General features: G+C 44.1%; 1 protein-coding gene and 1 long non-coding RNA gene across 3 annotated transcripts in view; one reads left to right on the top strand and one right to left on the bottom strand.

Annotated features, from left to right (window-relative positions):
• NTM (neurotrimin) overlaps positions 1 to 20,204 on the bottom strand; it is a 939,822-nt gene that overhangs the window by 765,638 nt on the left and 153,980 nt on the right. The gene's annotated exons all lie outside the window — the stretch shown is intronic.
• Positions 8,507 to 18,319, top strand: LOC131838748 (uncharacterized). Its single transcript, XR_009356689.1, has 3 exons — positions 8,507 to 9,089; positions 11,551 to 12,683; positions 16,759 to 18,319. It is a non-coding gene; the product is annotated as an uncharacterized LOC131838748 (long non-coding RNA).

Genomic DNA, 20,204 nt, shown 5'->3' with positions numbered 1-20,204 from the left:
CTCTTCAGAAGGCAAAGCAAAGTACATCCCAGCAGATGTTCACTTCTCCAAGAAATCATGAGGGGGGGAGAGGGGACAAGGGGGAAAGTACCTGTGATTTCCAAAACCTTTGTTGAAACCTAATTGCTGTTGGTATATAGCAAAGTAGTGTTAATATAAAACGTAATCCTGGAGATTCTTTTGCTTCTCACTTAGGAATTATTATTATTATTTTAATTTTTTAATTTTTTATTTTTTATAAACATATATTTTTATCCCCAGGGGTACAGGTCTGTGAATCACCAAGTTTACACACTTCACAGCACTCACCAAAGCACATACCCTCCCCAATGTCCATAATCCCACCCCTTTCTCCCAACCTCCCTCCCCCCAGCAACCCTCAGTTTGTTTTGTGAGATTAAGAGGAATTATTTTTAAGATAGCAGCCCAGAGTAGTGAAAAAGCCAGGTGAAAATAGTAGAACGGAGGGATGAGAAGTAGCTTCCTATCTTTGTTGTACTTGTGAGTTACTCCTTTGTAAATATGTGCTCCTGTGTGTGTGTGGCGGGGAGATGTGCGTTTGAAGGTGACCTAAGTAAACTTTGTATATAAAGAGTATTTGTAGCAACATTCATTTTTAAGCTGTTACATCCCGAGCATCTTGAGTATCTCTGCCAAAAGTCCTAAGTTACTAAATGTTGTGTTTGGTTAACAACTGTTATGTCACCAAATACTGGAGGGAATTAGCCTCTTCACGTTATGTGCTAAGCCTCAAACTATCATGGGATCATCATGTAAATCATTTATTGTTCACACATTCATTCAGTAACTTTTAATGAGATCATGCTTTGTTTTAAGCATTGCTCTGGAGGCTGCAGATTTAAATATGACAAAGCCATTTAGAGGTTCGCATGACCTGAAAGAAAGACAAATATGTCAACATATAATTGACCAAAGAACATGTGAAATTACAGAATAAACTTAAGTCCAAACTACTGAAGCGGTAACTCTCAGACCATCTAAAGACAGGAAGAGAAGGGTTCATAAAGGAGGTGTTATTTGACCAGGGCCTTGAACAACTGGTAAGTGAGAGGGACTGACCAGGGAAAGAATGGAATGAAGCTATTGGCAGCAGGGAGAATAATGGGTACATGAGTTAAGAGAATTTGAAATAGCAAGTGGTCAAGTTCACTGGAAATGGAAGTGAAAATGAATGTAGGTGCCAGGTTTTAAATCACCGTGCATGCTGCATGGAGAGGTCAAAACTTGATTTTACAGATGGTGGTGTAGATCGTAAAACAAAAAAACATCAGACAAGTTAGGGATTATACAGTTCTAATGAAGATTGTGGTGGTAGACATGAGAGTATAGGTAATTTTTTTTTTTTTTTTAATGTGTAGGAGGTGGCAGAAAATTGAATTTAGGAACTAATTGGACATAAACAATAGGGAGGAAGAGACAGGATGACTCCCAAGTTGCTAGCATGGGGTGTGCGACCATTCATAAAATTAGAAAACTTTCAAAGAAGGACTGGGTTTGGAGGCCTGAGTGAGGAGTTTGGTTATAATACTTAGAGTTGGGGTGTGTATTAGATATCAGGTGACACCGTCTGGGGGGCTGCTAAGTGTTCATCGAGCCCTCGAGAGTGGAAAAGGTCTGTATTTACATTAAGGTTTTTGAAATTTTGTCCAAAAATCGTAGAATATCAAATACCTAAAAAGTACATCAAACATGGATATGTAGCTTGATGAATTCTTGAAAATGGTACACCTTTGTCACTACCACCCAGACAAGTAAAAGGACACCACCAACAACCCAGAACTATCAGGTCCCCTCCACATCACATCACTCCCCTTGAGCACAAGTAAACCCCATCCTAATTTGTATCATAACCACCTCCTCTGGGGTTTTGTTTATTTTGCTGGATTTGTGTTTTGTTTTGTTATATGCATCCCCAATATAAGATTTGTGTTTTGTTTTGTTACATGCATCCCCAATATAAGAGTTTAATTTTGTCTGTTTTGAAATGTCATACAGTGTGCGTTCTGAGTCTGGTTACTGTAGCTCAATGTGCTTTGTGAGTCATTCTTGTTCCCTGTCTTTAGAATTGACTAATTTTCAATGCTGTTTGACATCCCCTGGAATGAATATACTACAATGTATGTCTTCATTCTACAGTGATAGACATTTTCATTGTTTCCATCTTGAGGCTATTTTCAACAACATTGTCAGAAACATTCTTGCACATATCCCCTGATACACATGCGAACACATTTCTTAAACTAGGAATGTAATTTATAAAGTCACATGTTATGCATATCTTACACTTTGTTAGAAAGGCAAACTATTTTCCAAATTGACTGCCCCAAGTTGCACCCCGACTAGCTGCGTGTGACGCACACATTACTCCGTGTCTCACCAACACTTGGTGTTGGCAGGTTTCTTTTCTTTTCTCTCTCTCTCTCCTTTGCCTTCTCCATCCCTCCTCTACCCTGTTTCCTTCCTTTCCCCTTCTTTCTTCCCTCCCTTCCTCTTTTACTTTTTTCCACATTCTGGGGAGTGTGCTTTAGTACATCACTGTGGTGTTAATTTGCCTCTCCCTGATACCTAATGATGTTGAATTGGCCTTTTGGGTCCTCTTTTGTAAAATGCTTGTTTAAGTTTTTGCTTGCTGAAGTCTACCAGGCTGTCTAAAGAGTTAGACTTTGATGAGAACATGTGAATTGTAGGACACTTACTTTAAAGGTATCTGTAGCGATTCTAGCCAATAGAAAGCTTTGGTTCCCCGTGTTATAATGGCTCTGGATGGCCAAAGAAGTCGCACCCCTCTTTTCTGTTCTTTCCAGTGTGTGAAATCTTGATATGGGAAGTGAGAGTTTTATATCAAAACCTAATTATTATTATTATTATTATTTTTTTTTTTTTGCTATGTCTTATCACCTAGCTGGCTGTAGCTCCCTGCTCCTTTTCCTCACCTGAAAACTCAGGTCTTGTTATTGCTGGCATAGCCTCTGCCATGAGCCCCTTTCTCTAATCACAAAGAGAAATCCCCACAAGGACATCTGTGGGTCCTCCAAGGGCAGGACATGAAGCAAAGAGACTGTGGGAACAAGCATTTTATCAACAAAGCAGTTCCATGGATAGAGGATTTTTGAGCAGCTCCAAGGATGTTAACAGAAGATAAAAAGATAAAAAATAGTTGATGAGTGTTGGTTCATAGTTCCATGTGTTTGAAACACAGAGGTACTGACAAAGCTAGAATGGTTTCTGTTACAAGACTTTCTGAAGCCTTCATGTACATTGAAGATTGCATTTCCAAGAGGGTGACCATAGTAGATACCATGTTCTCAAACTTCTTTGACCATTGCAATCATGAGTTGTTCTTTTTATTTATGTACTTTTTGAGGAACATGTCACAGTATTTTCCTACTGCATGTGTTCCCTCCACCTTCAAAATTCATTCTGTTTTTGTTTGTGTTATTCTGACAGACTCACTTGGCTACCAGAGAAGTCTTTCCTTTATGAACCACTCACTGTCTTCTCACTGTCACTCTATTGTTTAAAGGTCACCTGAATCCCTCATCTTCATGAACTGGTATGGAGTATATGGTGCCAAGAAAAGCAAGGGCTTGAGAGTAAAAGGTTTAGGTCTGAATAATCCAGGCTTTGCCACTGCCAAGTGGGACAACTTGGTAGCATTCACAAACTACTTTAACTGTCTAAGCCCGGTTCCCTCACTGAAAAGGAGACAGAAGAGTGTCTGTTTCATAAGGCTTTCTCTCTCTCTCTTTCTTTTTTTCTTTTTGATCCTTTATTAATGCACTTCATGTAACATGTTCAGAACAGTGCTTGGCACAAAGTAAATATTTAATAGAGTTATTTATCGTTCTTGTTATTACTCCTGCGTCTTTTGCCAGCATGGATCCCTAATTCTCCAGATCCAGAGACACAGGCATCCCCTGAAGCCAAGCAAGCACTTCATGGGTGCTCATGGATCTGCTGTGAAATACAAGTCATCACGTGTTTAATTATATAAACGCAACTCACCATGCACACACATGTATGTGAGAAGGACACTAGTTTCTATTGTGTGTTGTCATTGGCAAGATGGAATCTCATCATTAGTGTTGAGAGAGGTTCATCATCTTTGGAGCAGAATTTAATTTCCTCCTGTGAACATTTTATCTCCTCCCCTACCCCAGCTTCCTGACTCTTCACTAATGAAGATTTTTGAAAAGCTGTATGGAATAGTGTTTGAATGATTATGAATAACCTCTAATAGAATCTGTCCTTGACCAAAAACCCTTTCTCAGGTGCAAGGCACAGAAGCACATGGGGTAAAAAAAGCTTGCAGTATCAAAAAACAAAGACTTTGTGACTGGGGGAGAATATTTTCCATCCTTCAATCAGTTTTGTTGGTCTTGTTTTTTGTTTGGGGGTTCTTTTTCCCAAAAATTTAAGAATGCAAACACTAGTCCCTGGCTCACTGTGGGATAATATATATGAAATGTTTAGCTTAATGACCGGCATCTTGAAGGCAGTCAAGAACCTTGACTCTCTCTCCTGTTCCTTTCTGCCTGTAGATTCTTCCACATAGAGTGTGACCCTAGACTTGTGTTTCTTTAGTCACCTGCTGACAGTGAACTGAGCAGTGTTCTCAGAGGCACCATCCAAGATCCATACACAGTCCCTTCCTAATAGATTGTCTCAAATTCCGTGCTTCTGGCTTCTGCTGCCAAACTCTAGAATGGGATCTGAGAATACTCCAGAAAGGGACAAAGCATTCTTCCTGAATCTGCCTCTGAACTGTTACTACACTTTTCTTGGCATCCCTTTTGGGCACGGAGAAGATTAGTGAATGGTAGGGATAAGGAGCTTTTGTGCTTTGGGGCATCTATTCATCTAAGCTTTTAGCCATCCTATATGCACAAGTACCACATAAAAAAACAAGATACACAAAACATGAATTCTGCTTTCAAGGACTCCCAATTTTGAGGGCAATCAGATCATTGGCTGTGAAGCCCTGTATTACTGTAGCTTTCTTACTACTATCCTTTCCACGTCAGTGCTCCCAATTCCCAGTTATCTGGTAACTGATTTTAAATTATTAGTCCGTAGTGCATGTCTGCTGTTGGCCTGTTTCTTTTCATTTGATGTACAAGGTAACTGCTGGATTTAGATTATACGAAGAGGCCTGGAGGCAATGGGTATGTTGGATGGATATCACATAAATAAATAAAAGAGGTCAGCCTCTCATCTCCCCCACACTGCCAACCCCCCAACAGTCCCGCTGGATCAAAATGGAGAAGTCTGGTTGGGAAAGCAGACGTTGCTTTACCCATTCCAATGGGAATTGGCAAACTCTTTATCTCCGGAAGCCTTGTCAGTATCATATTTAATCTGAATGTTATCATAATTATTGTAACTTTACATTTATATAGCACTGAGTCTCTGGGGAGAAAAAAAAAGCTCTGTGAATATAAAAGATGATCAAGCTTCTTTCCTCCCTTCTAGGGAGACAGAATACTGTGTTTTGTTTTGGTTTGGTTTGGTTTTGGTTTTGGTTTGTTTGTTTGTTTTGTTTTGTTTCTGATTATTTTTCTTCCTTGTCTTGACTGACTCCTTCAGGCATCACCTGGATATACTGCCTGGGGTCTATTTTCTTTACTGGGTGGGTTTGACTTAGAAAAATACAGAAGGGGAGGAAGGTGCTGGTGGAGGCAAAACATACTTATGACCAAAGGAAAAAGTTCTTGCAATCACTTCAGAAGGAAGGAAACTAAAATTTATTAACTACCTAGTAAAATCCAAAGCCTGAGTTCCTTGTTTTCCATAACTAGCTGAGAAGTCACTAAAATTCCCAGAGAAGTACCACTCTCCTTATTTTATTGTTATAGAAACAGAAGCTCCTTTAAATTCAGGAACTTACTCCAGGTCACTGCATGTGTGGCAGAGGCAGAGTTTGAAACCCTCTGTCTCTTTCCAAATTTCCTGCTCTTTTTGCTGTGACCTTGAAAACAAGTTTGTGACCTTATTCCCATGCCTTCTAGCTACCTTCTGCTTCACACTGTGCTAGGCCTCGTAGGTTTGAGAGCAATCAATGATTTATAAACCCTACCTCTCACCTTCTAGGATTTTCCAAAAGAGAAATAGAATCCAAGGATGACCAATCCACATGAACTAGGGACAAAAGCACGTGGTGAGGTCTTTAGGAGTGGAGAGGATGAGGACATAAATAGGAACTAAAATCCTAGGGAAGACTTCTTGGAAGAGCGGGGTTGGAGCACAGCCTCACAGACCAGAAACATGGAGCAGCAAGTGTTATGGGAAGGCAGTAGTGTGGCACAAAATCCGGAGACAGAAGTAAGGGTTTTAGGACAGGGAGACTGAGATCAGCCAAGGGGAGGGGCACAGGGACAGACAGAGGGTCCTGAGGCCTGGGAGATGGGTTCAGAGGAGAAGAAAAGTATAGCTTGAGAGGTAGGGAGATGAAAGAAGTTCTTCATCAGGGCCTCCTGCTTTCCTCACACACCCCAAGGTCAACTGGTTTCTCATTGCCTTCTAGGGTCACTGGGCAGCTTCTCAGAAAGATCCTCATGCTTCCTGTCACTCCTGGTTTACTTGGCTGCTCCCTTTACGTTCCCCCAGTGACTGAGGCAGCATAGAGGCTGCTGGGTCTCTCTCGCTACCAGGGAATGTGGTGTTGCCAGAGAGAAAAACTCCAAATGGCATACTGGGCTGCTCGGAGCTTCGGCCAGTGCAGGAAGCACAGGCTGGTTCCAAAGTCTGGAAAACAGGACATGGTTGACACCGGCCAAGGTTGATAGGCAATTTTTCAGCCTTAGCAGAAATCCCGGCTGTGCAGAATTGGAAAAGGAAGGGCAGGTGTCTATAAATGGGATGACAGGGAAATGGGACAATCGTCAGGGCCAGCTTGGATTGCAAATGCAGTGGTGGGAAATCTTGCTCCTATGGAGGGTCCCTAACCAACAGAAAAATAAAATCAACGGAGGTTACTTAGAGGTAAAATACAATGTGGCTTCCTTTGTTAAAGAAATACATAATGAGCTTATACTTAACCTATCTTAAAGTGAAGGGATGGGAAACAGAGAGCATTAGACCTGCTTCAAAAAGCATTGTCTTGCTTAAAACCTGCCTCAAAAAGGAAGAGACTTAACGCCTTAACACAGCACACGATGGCATAAATTATTATCGTTACCTTTTAATAACAGTAATGCAAGCTCACGGTATAAAAATTCAAATAGTTACAGCAGGGTGTTAGGTAAAATGTAAATGTCCCCATCTTCCACCCCCAGCTGGCGAGCCATGTGGAAATGACGTTTGTATTTTCCCGTCACTTGCCAGGTTCCTGATCATCAAATTCAGCAGTCCTTCCCTGGATGGTTTCTCACTGCTCCCGTCCCCAGCCAGGTTAGATTACTTTCAGATATTCAAATGTTCCAGCACTTCACTCCTCCAGGCTTTTGCTCAGGCAGCACCCTCTGCCTGCAAATGCACCCTCCCACCAGCCCCCTGCCTCTTGCACTCCACTCGGCGACACCTTCAACACAGCTTAATATTCAGCCCAAATGTCACTTTCTTTATGAAGTTTTCCCTTATATGACCCCATAGTTCTGCTCATCACCTTCTTGAAACTCTCATCGTCTCTTGCATGTATTTAATAGTTTTTTGGTTTCATGTCTTCCTCCCCCTGCTGATTCAGTATTGTTTGAGCGTGTGTGTTCTTCTCTTGTTCTGAGCGCGGAGCCAGGAGATTGATGCAGACTCCGAGCTCTGTGAATGTTGGTGGAATGAATGAATGGATGGATGAGCGAATGCGCGAGATATACCAAAGCCAAACTGAGAAAGGTTTTTCGATGCCTTATTGAAATCAAAAGGAGAGGTGACAGAATGAGAATGTGGAGAGAAAAAAAGGGGTTGAATAGAGAAAAAATGGAGGAAAGACTTCCAGCCACAGAAAGGGAGACACAGAGAAGAAAAGAAGAGAAAGAGAGAGAGAGAGAGAGACAGGCAAAAAATCGTACACATTGAAAAAGACAGAAAGATAAAAATAAGCCATTCAACCCACACTCTCTTATCTACCTGGATCTGTTCCTTAGCATTCTAGAAATGTTACGTAATGCCTTTTCATAGTTCTTTATATTCTTTTCATTCTTAAACCCTCAGAGAACCAGGTCTAGGTGGGTTAAATTGAGCGGCCCATCAAAGAAACAAGTGTCATCTGAATCACTAGTGGTGAGAGAAGTAAGGGTATCCTTACAGCCAGATGAAATTTCTCTAAAAGGAAGACAGGGTTAATTAACAAAGACAAAAATGGCATATTGAGAGGGTTCTGAAGTCTTGTGGCCAAAGATCTAGGATGAGATTTTGATTCCATGGTGGCCTGCTTTACTCCTTAGATCGCCTCAGCCCATGCCAGATAGTTACCCTCTTAGGTGGCCGGACATTCATTTTTACGATCTGGCTCTGGGACCACTTGGAGAGCCCACAACCTGGTGTTGAGGGCCTCTCTGAGGAGGGTCTTGCAAACTCACCACATGTGTTCCTTGCAATTCCTTTCAGGTGTCAGGGCCTGTTCTGAGCAGGAAAATCGTCTCCCAATTTTGACTCAGTCCTCAACAATTGTATTTAATTGCTGTAACTCCTGGAACTTGAAAAAGAAGACATTCTTTTTCCTATTCACCCGGAACAGAAGAGAATAAAATTTAGGCAAGAACTTGTAAGGAAGAAGAGACAGGAGAACTCCAGAAAAGCGGACATGCCAGCCAGTGGCGCGGTCGTGCCGCCGGAGTAGGACTAAGGGAGGCTCTCCCTTTCTTCTTCGCATTCTTATGTAGCACTGTAATTTTTCAAAGCCAACTGCATTACTCTGGAAATTGGGGAAAATATTTTCAAAATAAGGGAAACAAAAAGAAAAACTTGCTTTATCCTGAATGCTGGGGAAAGCTGTCTCAGAGCCCCACAGCACCCAAGGGCCTGCTCCTGAGACCTGTGTTCTAGACAACAGAGCCTCTCCGTGTGACTGGGCTGTATAGATCCTGTCCTATTCTCGTCCGCCAGGACTTGGGAGAGAAGTCACCCGAGATACAGTAAGTTGGGGTAGGGGCTTTGAGGAGGGACGGCATCTCTGCAAGAAACAGACCCAGCCTCTTTCCTAGGAAGGGAGGAGAGGCCACCTGCCTGGCGTGTTTGCTAACACGCAGGAGCTGTGGCCTGTAATCATCATTAGCTCTCTTTGGTGTTTACTGACTGTTATTAATTAGAATGAGCAAACTTGGCATTAATGTGCCTGCCATAAGGATGAAGGCTCTTACTGCACAACCATCCTGCATAAGCAGCTAGACTGGGACTCATTTACCAACTGTTACAGGGATGATGTTGGAGTACAGACACTAGCTGCCGGAGGTCCAGGCAGGACCAAGGGCGCGGATGCTCCGGCCTGGATCTCTCTAGAAGCGGAGAGTTAGGGGAGCTCTGCCAGGGGGAGCGGAGCCTCTCCTTAGCTCATGTGGTCACTGCTAGCAGGCTCGAGGTAGCTTCCCAAAGCAGCCCCGGCAAGCTCACATGATTCTGTCACCAGACAAGCTTCCCTCTTGCCCTGGACACTGCAGCTTTCTCCACAATCAGAAAATCACGGAACATAACTTCCTGCACGAGTCAGTGGACTGGTGTTCTGTTGCCCTTTGAGAGAGACTGTACCCTCCAGTGAATTTTGGGAAAGAGGTTGGGCAGGGGGCTTGCGAGGCTCTGCTCTATCATACAGTACTAGTATTCTCCGGCTTCTCTGGAAGAGACATTATGGCCCTGTATTCCCTCCCCTGAAAGGATCAGCTTTCAAAGAGGAGACTGCCACCCTCTGGGGGAATATAGAAGACAGGAGGCAGAGGCCATGTCAGCTGGAGAGGAGGGCTAATTTGCTCCCCAGTAGACAGGCAGCCTGGGATGGAGAGGGGGCTCTCAGAGACACAATGGTGGTTTCAACTGGCTCAGAAGAAAGGCCCTTGAGAGAGATGGAAGGTGGGAGAGCAGTTCGTTCTGCTCAGAGAAGTCACGCGCTCTCCCTCGGCTTCTCCGAAGGACACAGAATGATCTGCAAGCAGGAGGGTAAGGCCTTCCAGAGAAAAGGCACTGGGACCGTGTTCTCTAGGCTCTTGGCCCTGTATTTTGCATTGTTTGGCACATTGCTCTTTATTCTCCCAGAGGACCTGGGAACTGGCAATAGGCCCGACCTATTGCTGGCTCACGTCTGAGCAGCTCCAGAAACAAGCAGCAGCTCCCACGTGGGGAAGGACCTGAGCAGACATGGCCTGCGTCATTATGGCCTCCTTCCTTCTCTGGCATGTACTGAAATTTCTGTGACTGACTAGGCCATGGCATATCTGAATGTCTTTGGTCCTAGGCACACTTATGCTCTTTCCTCTGAATCATGAGTGGGATTGTGGGGATTGTGAAAAGTAGGAGAGCTGATGAATGAGGACACTGAATAGGATCTGGGTAACCTGGATATTTGGGGGAAAGGATGGCTTAAGATTTTGTGCCATCAGAGGCACTTATGGTCTCGGAGAAGTCCACAGGAAAAAAACCCTCAGGCAAATCCACACTTCTGAGATCTCAACTGCTAAGGAAGGAAAGACCCCTTTTTCATGGAGGTTTGGACCCAGGAGAGTATCTGGCGAGCAGCACTTATCATTGCCATGGTGATCAAGTATCAAACACCTAAAAGTGCACAGTGCCGCTCTGAAAAGGGCTTCTTTCACCTCCCTGTCTTTTCAGGTGCTACTTGTTCCATTGGAAATCTAGTCACTCCATTAGGCATTTGAAGAAATTCATGCAGTTGCGAGGCTCCTCTCAAATGTCACCTCTTTGAGGCCCTCTTGACCCTCCAAGCTGAGCTAGGTTTCTCCATTCTCTGTGGGCTTATTAGACCTTGTAACTTTCCTTGAATGCAAACAAAGCATCGAAATGGAATGAACAGTCTTTCCCATTTGGTTGTGCACTGTCTAAGGTCAATACCTATGTTTTATTTATCCCTCTACTCCTCTAGATCCAGGCCTGGCATGCTGTAGGTACTAATGAATGAGCTGAAGAACAAAATCCACCATGCAAAGGTCTTCTGCAAACTGTTCCTCTATTAAAAATACACTGGTGTTCACAGACAAGAAAACACATAGTTGATAAATTTACAGTTAATATTGAGCCAAGGCATAAAGAGAGGAAGAATAAAACTTTTGAGGATAAATGTTAAAGTAGAGTCCTTTTGAGGATAAAGGATTTATTGAGCAGCTACTCTTCACCTGGTGCATGCAAGACGAGGTTAATATGTCATCAATTTCGACCTTCACCACAGTTTAGCACAGTTCTAGGTGACTGAGTCTAACGGTGAACAACAGAGACTGGATCTCATTGTTTGCTTACACACAATCTACAGTTGATTCTACAACTCAGAGAGGGTTGGTATCTTGCCTGCCTTTGAGTATCTCAAAAGAGTTCAGCATGAATTTAAAGTCCGGTCTGTATGGTTTTAAGGTCTATTCTCTCTCCCCAATCTAGGTTGTATATATTCCAGAAGACTTGGGCCAGGAACCCTGATGTTTCCATTATGCAATCAAGAAGGACATCCTTGAAGATTAATTAGTCTGAAACATTCTGGGGCCTCCAAATAAGCTTTGTTGATGTTTAACAGACCCACAGTTTTATCCCTCAGTGCTGGGCTTGGCAGTAGGCATTGGGAGGGGAAGGAAAGTAATGCCTCTCTGTCCCTTTAAGTCCTAAATTGTTTTTAGGTGTTTGTTTAGAGACAGCATTGGGATGTTGCCTGCCAGGCAGGGAAGAGGGTGGACGTGGCCTCCTTCAGACCTCTCCTCATCAGAGTTACTGTTTCGAGTAACGAGGAAGCACGGGAATTGATTTGATGCCTAATGAATAATCAGCTGCCATCAATAATTGTAATCACTAATCTGGTGCAATTAGAGGCAATTATAATAAATGCAATTTCCTCCCGAGCCACTAACGAACTACAGAAATATGAATTGACTTAAGGGGGCTGGCAGTGATTTATGTGATTGTGAGATCACGAATACCATTATCTTTGTAAAGATTCTTAAAGGAGCAAGGTCCTAGTCTGATTTCACTCTTAACTAATGAGAAGCTAGAAAATACAATTCTGGAGGTGAGGAGCACAGGTGCCTACTCTATCTCTCCTACAACTAGCTTCGGATAATCGTAGATACCTGTGCAGACTCAGCTCAGACTGTCACTTGAAGGTCTGTTCCTGTACGTTTTGCTTACTAGAGAGAGATTCTGAGTTCACACCTTCAAGTCTTGAAGAACAAGGACTAAAGCACCCAATCAATTCTGCAAGAGAGGGTGTTGACAGCAACATCTGGATGGAGGCGGCCTTTGTTATTCCCAAGGGAGGCATGTCTATTGGCCCATTACCCTTTCCACATCCAGATGAATCCCCAGATTTCATAAAGATTTTATCTTTATGTAAATTGAAGGAAACTAGAAGTTGTCAATATCTTACAAATGCTTAAATAACTTTAATTATGTTATTCTGATTCCTAGAAATTTTGATTGACCATCAATTTTCTAGTGAATCAGCCAGAGACATTGGAAGGACTCCACCACATGACCCTAAAGAACTGTGACAACACTCTATTGCGCAACAGTGAGAGTGGGAGGTAAGGAGACTTGCTGGGGACAGAGGGTGTTTCCAGGATGCTGGCCATTCAGTACAAAAACTGGGAAAGTCTCAGGCAAACCAAGATGAGTTGTTCCCACGGAGACACAGGCCAAGGCCAGATAATGCAGGAAGGGAGGTTGGACTCTGTTCCCGTTGCACTTACAATGAAATTCAATCTCCCAGACATGGACTAGAAGGTTCTGCAAAATCTAACCTCTGCTCGGCTGCCCAACTCCTCTCCCACTGGTGGACTCCCCCAAAACTCATTTCACATGGGCCTTTTGTTTCTTCTTTCTCAAGTGTGCCAACTTTGTTCTTGTCTCAAAACTTTCCACTCGCCTATCCTTTGCCTGGCGTGTTCCGGGACTCGAATTTTCCCACGGCTGGCTTCTCCTTGTCATTCGAGTTTTACCTCAGATGGCCTCTGTCAAATTAGGCTCCCAGGCACTTGCTGTTACATCATAATCTGGATGTGGGTGTGTGCCTCCCAATCTCACCCTCTCTGTCTTATTCGCTGCAAAATCACAGGCCTACAGGGGTGCTGGCACAGGGCAAGGCCTCAGTCGATCTCTATCCCACGAATGACTGAAACCACGTTCCAGGCCCACTTTCTGCTGCTTCTACACCTGTTGTCATGCCCATGCACCTTTTCTATATGCCATTGCCTGAACGCATCCTATGTCATGCTCTGGCTTTTGCTGGAAATGCCCTTCCCACATGGCTGTCAGATAAAGTTCTTCCAGAAGGTAACTTCAGTGCAGTTCGCTGCATGGCCTTCCCTGGCCCCTTGATCCAGGATGGTCCCTTCATGTCCTTTAAGAAGCATCTAGTGTGTACCATGTTCTGGGCATTAAGTCCTTTAGCTTTGGACATTCATCATCTCTATTGCATCCTCTCTCTTTGGGGTCGTCACCTCTACTCAATGGTACCTTCTCCCTCTGCCCCAGCTCTGCATCACCTGCTCTGTGTTCCTGGCACTTTGATGCAGACAAATGAACAAGATAATGTGCAAGCCTCTTGCACGCACTTTACACGGAATGGGATCCCCTTTACGAAGTCGGATTTTTGACTTGAATAGAAACAGAGTCTGTGTGGTGTCATAGCTGGGAATTAACTTACGGCTCTGCAGGTACAAACACTAGTCTCGGGGCTCCCACTAACTAGGTGTTTGGCATGGGCCAGATCCCTTTATCCCCTGCCTGTGGTTTCCTTGTATGTCAAAGGAAGCAACACTGGGTTTCCCAAGTGCTTCCAGTTCTCACAGTCTCAGGTTCTATGCTTTGCTGGAACTGCAGGGGGCGAGGGAGGGGAGGGGAGCCTCACGTGTTCATGTTTAAAATTTCAAATGGAGGAAGTTGTTGTTTTCTTCTCTTCTCCCTAGTGGTAGCAAACAAGCAATAAATATGGAAATCCTAAAAGCCAGAGAAAATAGTGAGTGTTCTCCATCTTGCTGACAAAGTACACAGAGGCTGCATCATCAAATGAAGGCTTATCCCTTCACTGCACTTGCACCAATTCCTCCTGGCCCGGCACGGCTGGACCGTTCACAGGACAGGCATCTTTTGTTCTGCGAACACTGGGCCCTGGCCCTGTTCCAGCCAGCACAGCCCAGGATGACCAGCGCAGAGTGAAGGTGCAGCATTCCTTCACCGGGGAGTCTGAATGGACCAAATTCATGCTTGCTAAAACAATTCACAGGCTGTAGAAGCTATGCAGGTGAAAGGGGAGGGTGATTCTGGGAGACAGCAGAGGAGAAAGAGATAAAAAAGGCAAAGCAGTGTCCCCACTGCAGGCAGCCAAACCCTCTACCGCCAGGGGACAGGTAACCGATTTTCAAAATTGTGCGGACATAGTCATTCATGGCTCTGCGCTTTTTCTACCTGCTGGTTAAGCTCCAGCCAGGATCCTGCCTAAACCCCATTCCCAGCAGATGTCCCAGGAAGGACTGAAGTAACAAAAGCCTTTACCAGCCTATCTTCAGCAGCCTCTTCCCAAGATGGCAGGGAGTGGAAGGCTGGTCTTTAGTGGGTGTGTTGGCTCCGGGTCCCTCCCTGAACTGCCTCCACCCAACGCTGGGCCTGCTCCATTTGTACCGTGGGAAGGTGGTAGCTCTCCCTGAGGCTCACATGTTCCCCAACCCTCCTCCCCCCGAGCAGCAGGCCTGTGGTACGTCCGCTGCTCTCCAGATGGGCCCGCAAGCCCCTAGGGCTCCACCAGGACCTTCAGAATGGACTCTCAAAATCCCTTACCTGCTTCCCGACTAGTCCCTGGCATCTCACCTCACTGCAGAATACGCTCTTTCCTTCTCCTGTCCAGATCTTACGTATTCTTCCAGGCCCAGCTCAAGCCCTGCTTCCCTACATGAAATGACCCTTGAGTATTTTATTCCTCAAGCAAGGTCATCTTTTCAGCTCCAACCAGAGGTGTGTCTCTATCTCACTGTTTAGCACTGCTTTGTAAAACACTGAGTAATTGTTTCACATGTATATGTTGTTTCCTTAAGTGGGATATATCCTTTATACAATCAGAAGCGTCATGTTGATGGATGGGTTGTAGATAGAGAGATAAACTTCTGATAAAGAAAATGGAGTAAAATGCTAATTGTAAGACTCCAGCGGATGTGTTAGAGGCGACTCACTGCAGAATTCTTGCCTCTTTTCTGTATGTTTGATGACTTCCCTATACACATGTAGAAAATCATTCAAACTTCCTTATCTTTTGTTTCATCCACTGGTGTGTTTCTTTAGCATTGATGAAGTGCTTCCTGCTTCCTGGGATGGGGGGACCCTATGTGCAGGTCCTCTCTAATAACCCAGGTGAGGCTGAGAACATTTTGTGGAAGTTCCACAGATAATTGCTAAGTGTCATTCCCAGCCACTCATGTCCACCGGCTTCTGCTTTTTCGATTTGCCATCAGTGTTGACCAACCTTCACATGATAGGCCTGGGCGGTTTGAGGGCTATCAGGCAACTCTTGGCTACTATCCATACCTCCACACCCATGGGAAGGAGGTCGAGAGCACTTTGATGACTGCTGAGGTCCAAGTAATCTGTTTCCCCCAGGACTGTCTCAGGAAAGGTATCATTGAGCAAGTCCCCTGCACCTCCCCCCCAGTTTTCTATCAAGGAGAAGAGTGAGCCCTGCCACCTAACCACCCAACCTATACATTTATTACGAGTATTGACTTTTTTGACACTGAGTCGTTCTTTCCCGGAAGGCGTTGTCCACACCTAAGAGTTCTGCTGTAGATATCAGGTGTGTTTGGCAATAGTCACACGTTAAGTCAACAGCATGCTATAAACATTCAGTCAGCCATGTTGGGGAGTTGTTTCTGCATCTCAATTATAGTAAGCAGTGACAAAGGGAAGCTACTGTGTGTTGGCTAATTGGATTTAAATTTTAAAAATTAAATTTTTTTTAAAAAAAGGAAGTAAAGCTAGTAAAGCAAGCCCCGGATTTAGGATGGGTTGTGCTCCTATGACAGAGACAGATGCGCGAGCTTCAAGGCCATATCATAACGGCTTCAAACCAGAAGTTTTGGGTGACAGCCTCTGTTGGGGGTGATGGCGTTCCCTGCCTTCTTCTCTTTGGGGACCTAAACACTACGCCTGAGCATCTGGGATGGGAGGGACAGAGATTCTGATAAGGACATTGATGCCATTTGCCTGACACTTAATGGGTCACCAAGAACTTCAAAATAGCTTTAGATGAGGGGCCCAGGGCAGAGGTCCTGAGAAATATGTTGTTCACTTCATGATCCGAGGCCTGCATGAGGCAGTCAGTAAATACGCACTGATTGATTTTTTTCCCATAGCATTTAATGTCTGTGCCTTTCATTCGGTAATTAATCATTGTGTGACATCTCCTATAGCATTGCACTGAGTTGTTATTTATTTTTTTATTGCTATTTAACTTTTCACATGGTTATGCATTATCACCCTTGGCTAGAATTTAAGATACCAGAAGGCAAGACTGTGCCTTGTCTTCTACACCCCACTGTGTCTAGCACAGTGCCTGGCTCACAGTAGGTGCTCAATCAATGCATTGATTAATTAAGTCCTCCTTCTGCCTAGGGCCCATCATGCTTCAGAGCTAACAGCTGTCACCTGGACCACCCTTGGCCACAGGGGCACACAGACAAATGAGCTTTGTCTACCTTCCCTCTGCGAGCAGTATCAAGGACCCTGAGAGGCAAATCTAAAGTGAATTTTAAAAACATGTTCAGTGGTGGTGCAGAGCAATCCTGCTTCCAAGGAAAGGCCTCTTCCCCCTCTCTCTTCAGTGCCACTGGAGCGGCTCGTTCCATTGAAAATCCAGCAGGGATTTGTGCCGCACGGCTATGCAGCAGGGGCGGGCCGAGTTCATACCAGCCATCAAGGGCTCAGCATGGTCTGGAGGGCTTTGTGCTCAGACACTCAGGCAGCCCAGCTCAGACCGAGCACACCCCTCTTCCTGCTGAGGCCACAGTGCAAGTGTTTCTGTAAGTGACTTTTCAATAATGGCCCCGTGCCTAAGAAGGATACCAGTATCATCGTGGCTGAAAGTTTCTCTTCTGCCTCCAAATCTTGACCTCTCCCTAAAATATCATAATAAGACTTTTTTATTTGGGCAGAGAAATAATCTGCTGATTTATGTTTGGCTGGGAACGGAAGAACTAACGTTGACCCAACACCTGTGATACGCCACAGACCCTGTCATGTGCTGTCCTATTTATTTGTTTATTGATTTATTATTTTGTGTACTGTCTTATTTAATCCCAACAGGAGATTTCTGGTAAAATTTTAGCCCCACTTCACAGAGGAGGGAAGCAAGATTCAGAGCCGTTTTGCAACTCGCCTGAGGCCACATGCTAACAATGAAAGTTTGATTCCCTAGCGGTCCCTAGCCCCTCTGGCCCTGGACTGACGTCACTGCTCATACCACCTCCACATAAGCATCAGGAGAGCCTCTCCTTTACCCACGTTTCTAACCACAGAGTTAGAGTTTTTCCTAATAGCAAGGGGGTGGAAGGGGCTTGGTGACTAGAGTTTCAGATGCCCCCAGAGATGTCATAAGCGACTCACTTATTATTCAGGGAAATACCCAACAGAGTGATGACTTCTTTCCTCGCTATCAGTATCCACTACCAGCTGTTCACTTGGATCGGGGGATATGAGGGATTTAACTCTGAATTCATGAATGCCGCTAAAGCTCCTTCAGAGAGGAACCACGGGGATTAGTGCTTGTGGGACCCGAGTGCCTGGTAACTCAAAGGACCAGGGCACAAACAGCATGTTTTGATGGGGCTGTGGAGAGTGCCTTACGCATGCTAGGGTGAGCTGGGGGAGCACAGAAGGAGGTCTGTGCCTTGGGAGATGGGCCTTCAAATCTACAAGAAAATACAGCAAATAAAACTGTTAGATAACATCTGCCTTGGGCACTGGACAGAACTGCCATTTGTTTTCTATGGATGTCTGCTTTGCTGCTGTAGTCTTTTTTTCCTGGTTCTGCAATTTTTTTCCTTCTTCTTCAGCATCTCTCAAACTGGATTTCCTGTCAGATTGCACACACGACATGCTTTGTTTCCTATGATCCGTATCACAACCCTCAAACAATTCCTTCCCCCAGTTTGCAGAAGGGAAACCCAAGGTCATCCCAGAAACAGAGGAGGAACTAGGATTTGAGGACAGGAATTCTGACCTCCAACCCTGGACTAGATCTGTTAGAAAAAAGCAGCTAATTCCTTGCTTTACCTACTATCTAGGATCTCGTCAGGGCCAGGTGAAGCCCTTATGCTGCTGGACACAGGTCCTCCATGGCCTAGGTTCCCCACTGGCATGTTTCCAGACACCTCATCTCATTGTTCTCTGGGGCTGGAGTTAGATACAAAGAGAAAGGCATTCATCAAGGCCAAGCTGGATTACCCTTTTCCCATTTTCTTAAAAGTCAGGATGTAAATCACACTTGAAGCTTCCTTGGAACATGTGGGCGTTAGCAAATCAGACAAGGGTAATGTGTTTCTAATCCAATGGCTTTCACAATGTATGATTTACATCTTCAGATTGTTTCCTGGTGGTTTTCTGGGTTTTTATTTAGCTTGGCATTCCCACATCTGCTTTGAGTTTTATTACCTTTGGCCATGGGGGACTGTGGAGGAGCTGCTTATTCAAGAAATACCAGAACATACATAACAACAACAATCAGACTTTTAAAATACTTCTCCAGTCTCACACTTCAGCAAGGCAGAGCTGTGTTTTACTAAATGTAAAAAGAAATAAGCTTACAATTTTATTGGTTACGTTTAGCTCCAATTCTATAGCTCCCTCCATCCTCAAAGCTTATATATTCAAAGCAAACAACAACAAAACCAGAAGCCAAAAAACCCAAACAACTCAGTTCAAAAATGAGGACTGGAATTGAGATTTCTCCAAAGAAGATATATAAATGGCCAATAAGCAAATGAAATGAGGTGCAACATTACTAATTATTAGAGAAATGCACATCAAGCCACAAAACTTAGGAGGTTGGCTGTACTTTACAATGACCACCCCCCACCCCCCAGAAAACCCCCAGTTTCTGTGAGCATATGGAGAGCTTGGAAACTTGGAGCATATGGAGCTGGTGAGAATATAAAGTGGTGCAGCCAGTGTGGAAAATGGGTGAACAGTTCCTTGAAATTTTAAATAACAGCAGTATCCTATAATCCACAATTCTACTTCTGGGTATATACCTAATGGAATTTAAAGCAGAGATTTAAACAGAATCTTGTACACCAATGTTCATAGCAACATGATTCACAGCAGCCAAAAGATGGAAACCATCAGTTACCCATCAACAGATGAGTATACAAACACTGTGTGGTCTATACATACAGTGGAATATTATTCTACCACGGAAAAGAATGAGGTTCTGATACATACTAGTTAAATCAGATGAACTTTAAAAACATTGTGCTAAGGGAAATAAGCCAGACACAAAAGATGCATTTTGTATGATTCCACTTAAATGGAACATTTAGAGTTGATCAGTTCATAGACATAGAAAGTAGAATATCAGTTACAAGGGGCCACAAGGAAGAGGGGATGGGAAGTTACTGATTAATGGGTGCGGAGTTCTCATTTGAGATGATGAAAAAGTTCTGGAGGTAGATGATGGTGATGCACAACATTGTGAATGTACTTAATGCCCACGAATCACAAACATTTAAAACGCGTTAAGATGGAGGGTGCCTTGGTGGCTCAGTCTGTTAAGTGGCTGCCTTAGACTCAAGTCATGATCTCAGGGTCCTGGGATCTAGCCCATCGTTGGGGGGTGGGGGGAGGGGAAATCCCTGCTCAATGGGGAATCTGCTTCTCACTCTCTCTCTGCCTGTCCCTCCAGCTTATGCTCTCTCTCTCAAATAAATGATTTTAAAAAAAGATTTAAGAAAATAAAAATAAAAAATGGTTAAGGTGGTAAATTAATGTTATGTATATTTTTACCACAATTTAAAGACTGCCCCAAACAAACAAACAAACAAACAAACTCCTGTGCATTAAGG

Source organism: Mustela lutreola, chromosome 1 (genome assembly GCF_030435805.1).
Source record: "Mustela lutreola isolate mMusLut2 chromosome 1, mMusLut2.pri, whole genome shotgun sequence".
In the NCBI taxonomy this organism is placed as follows: domain Eukaryota; kingdom Metazoa; phylum Chordata; class Mammalia; order Carnivora; family Mustelidae; genus Mustela; species Mustela lutreola.
Note: the sequence above shows the minus strand (reverse complement) of the source record. Positions and strands in the feature narration are given on the sequence as shown.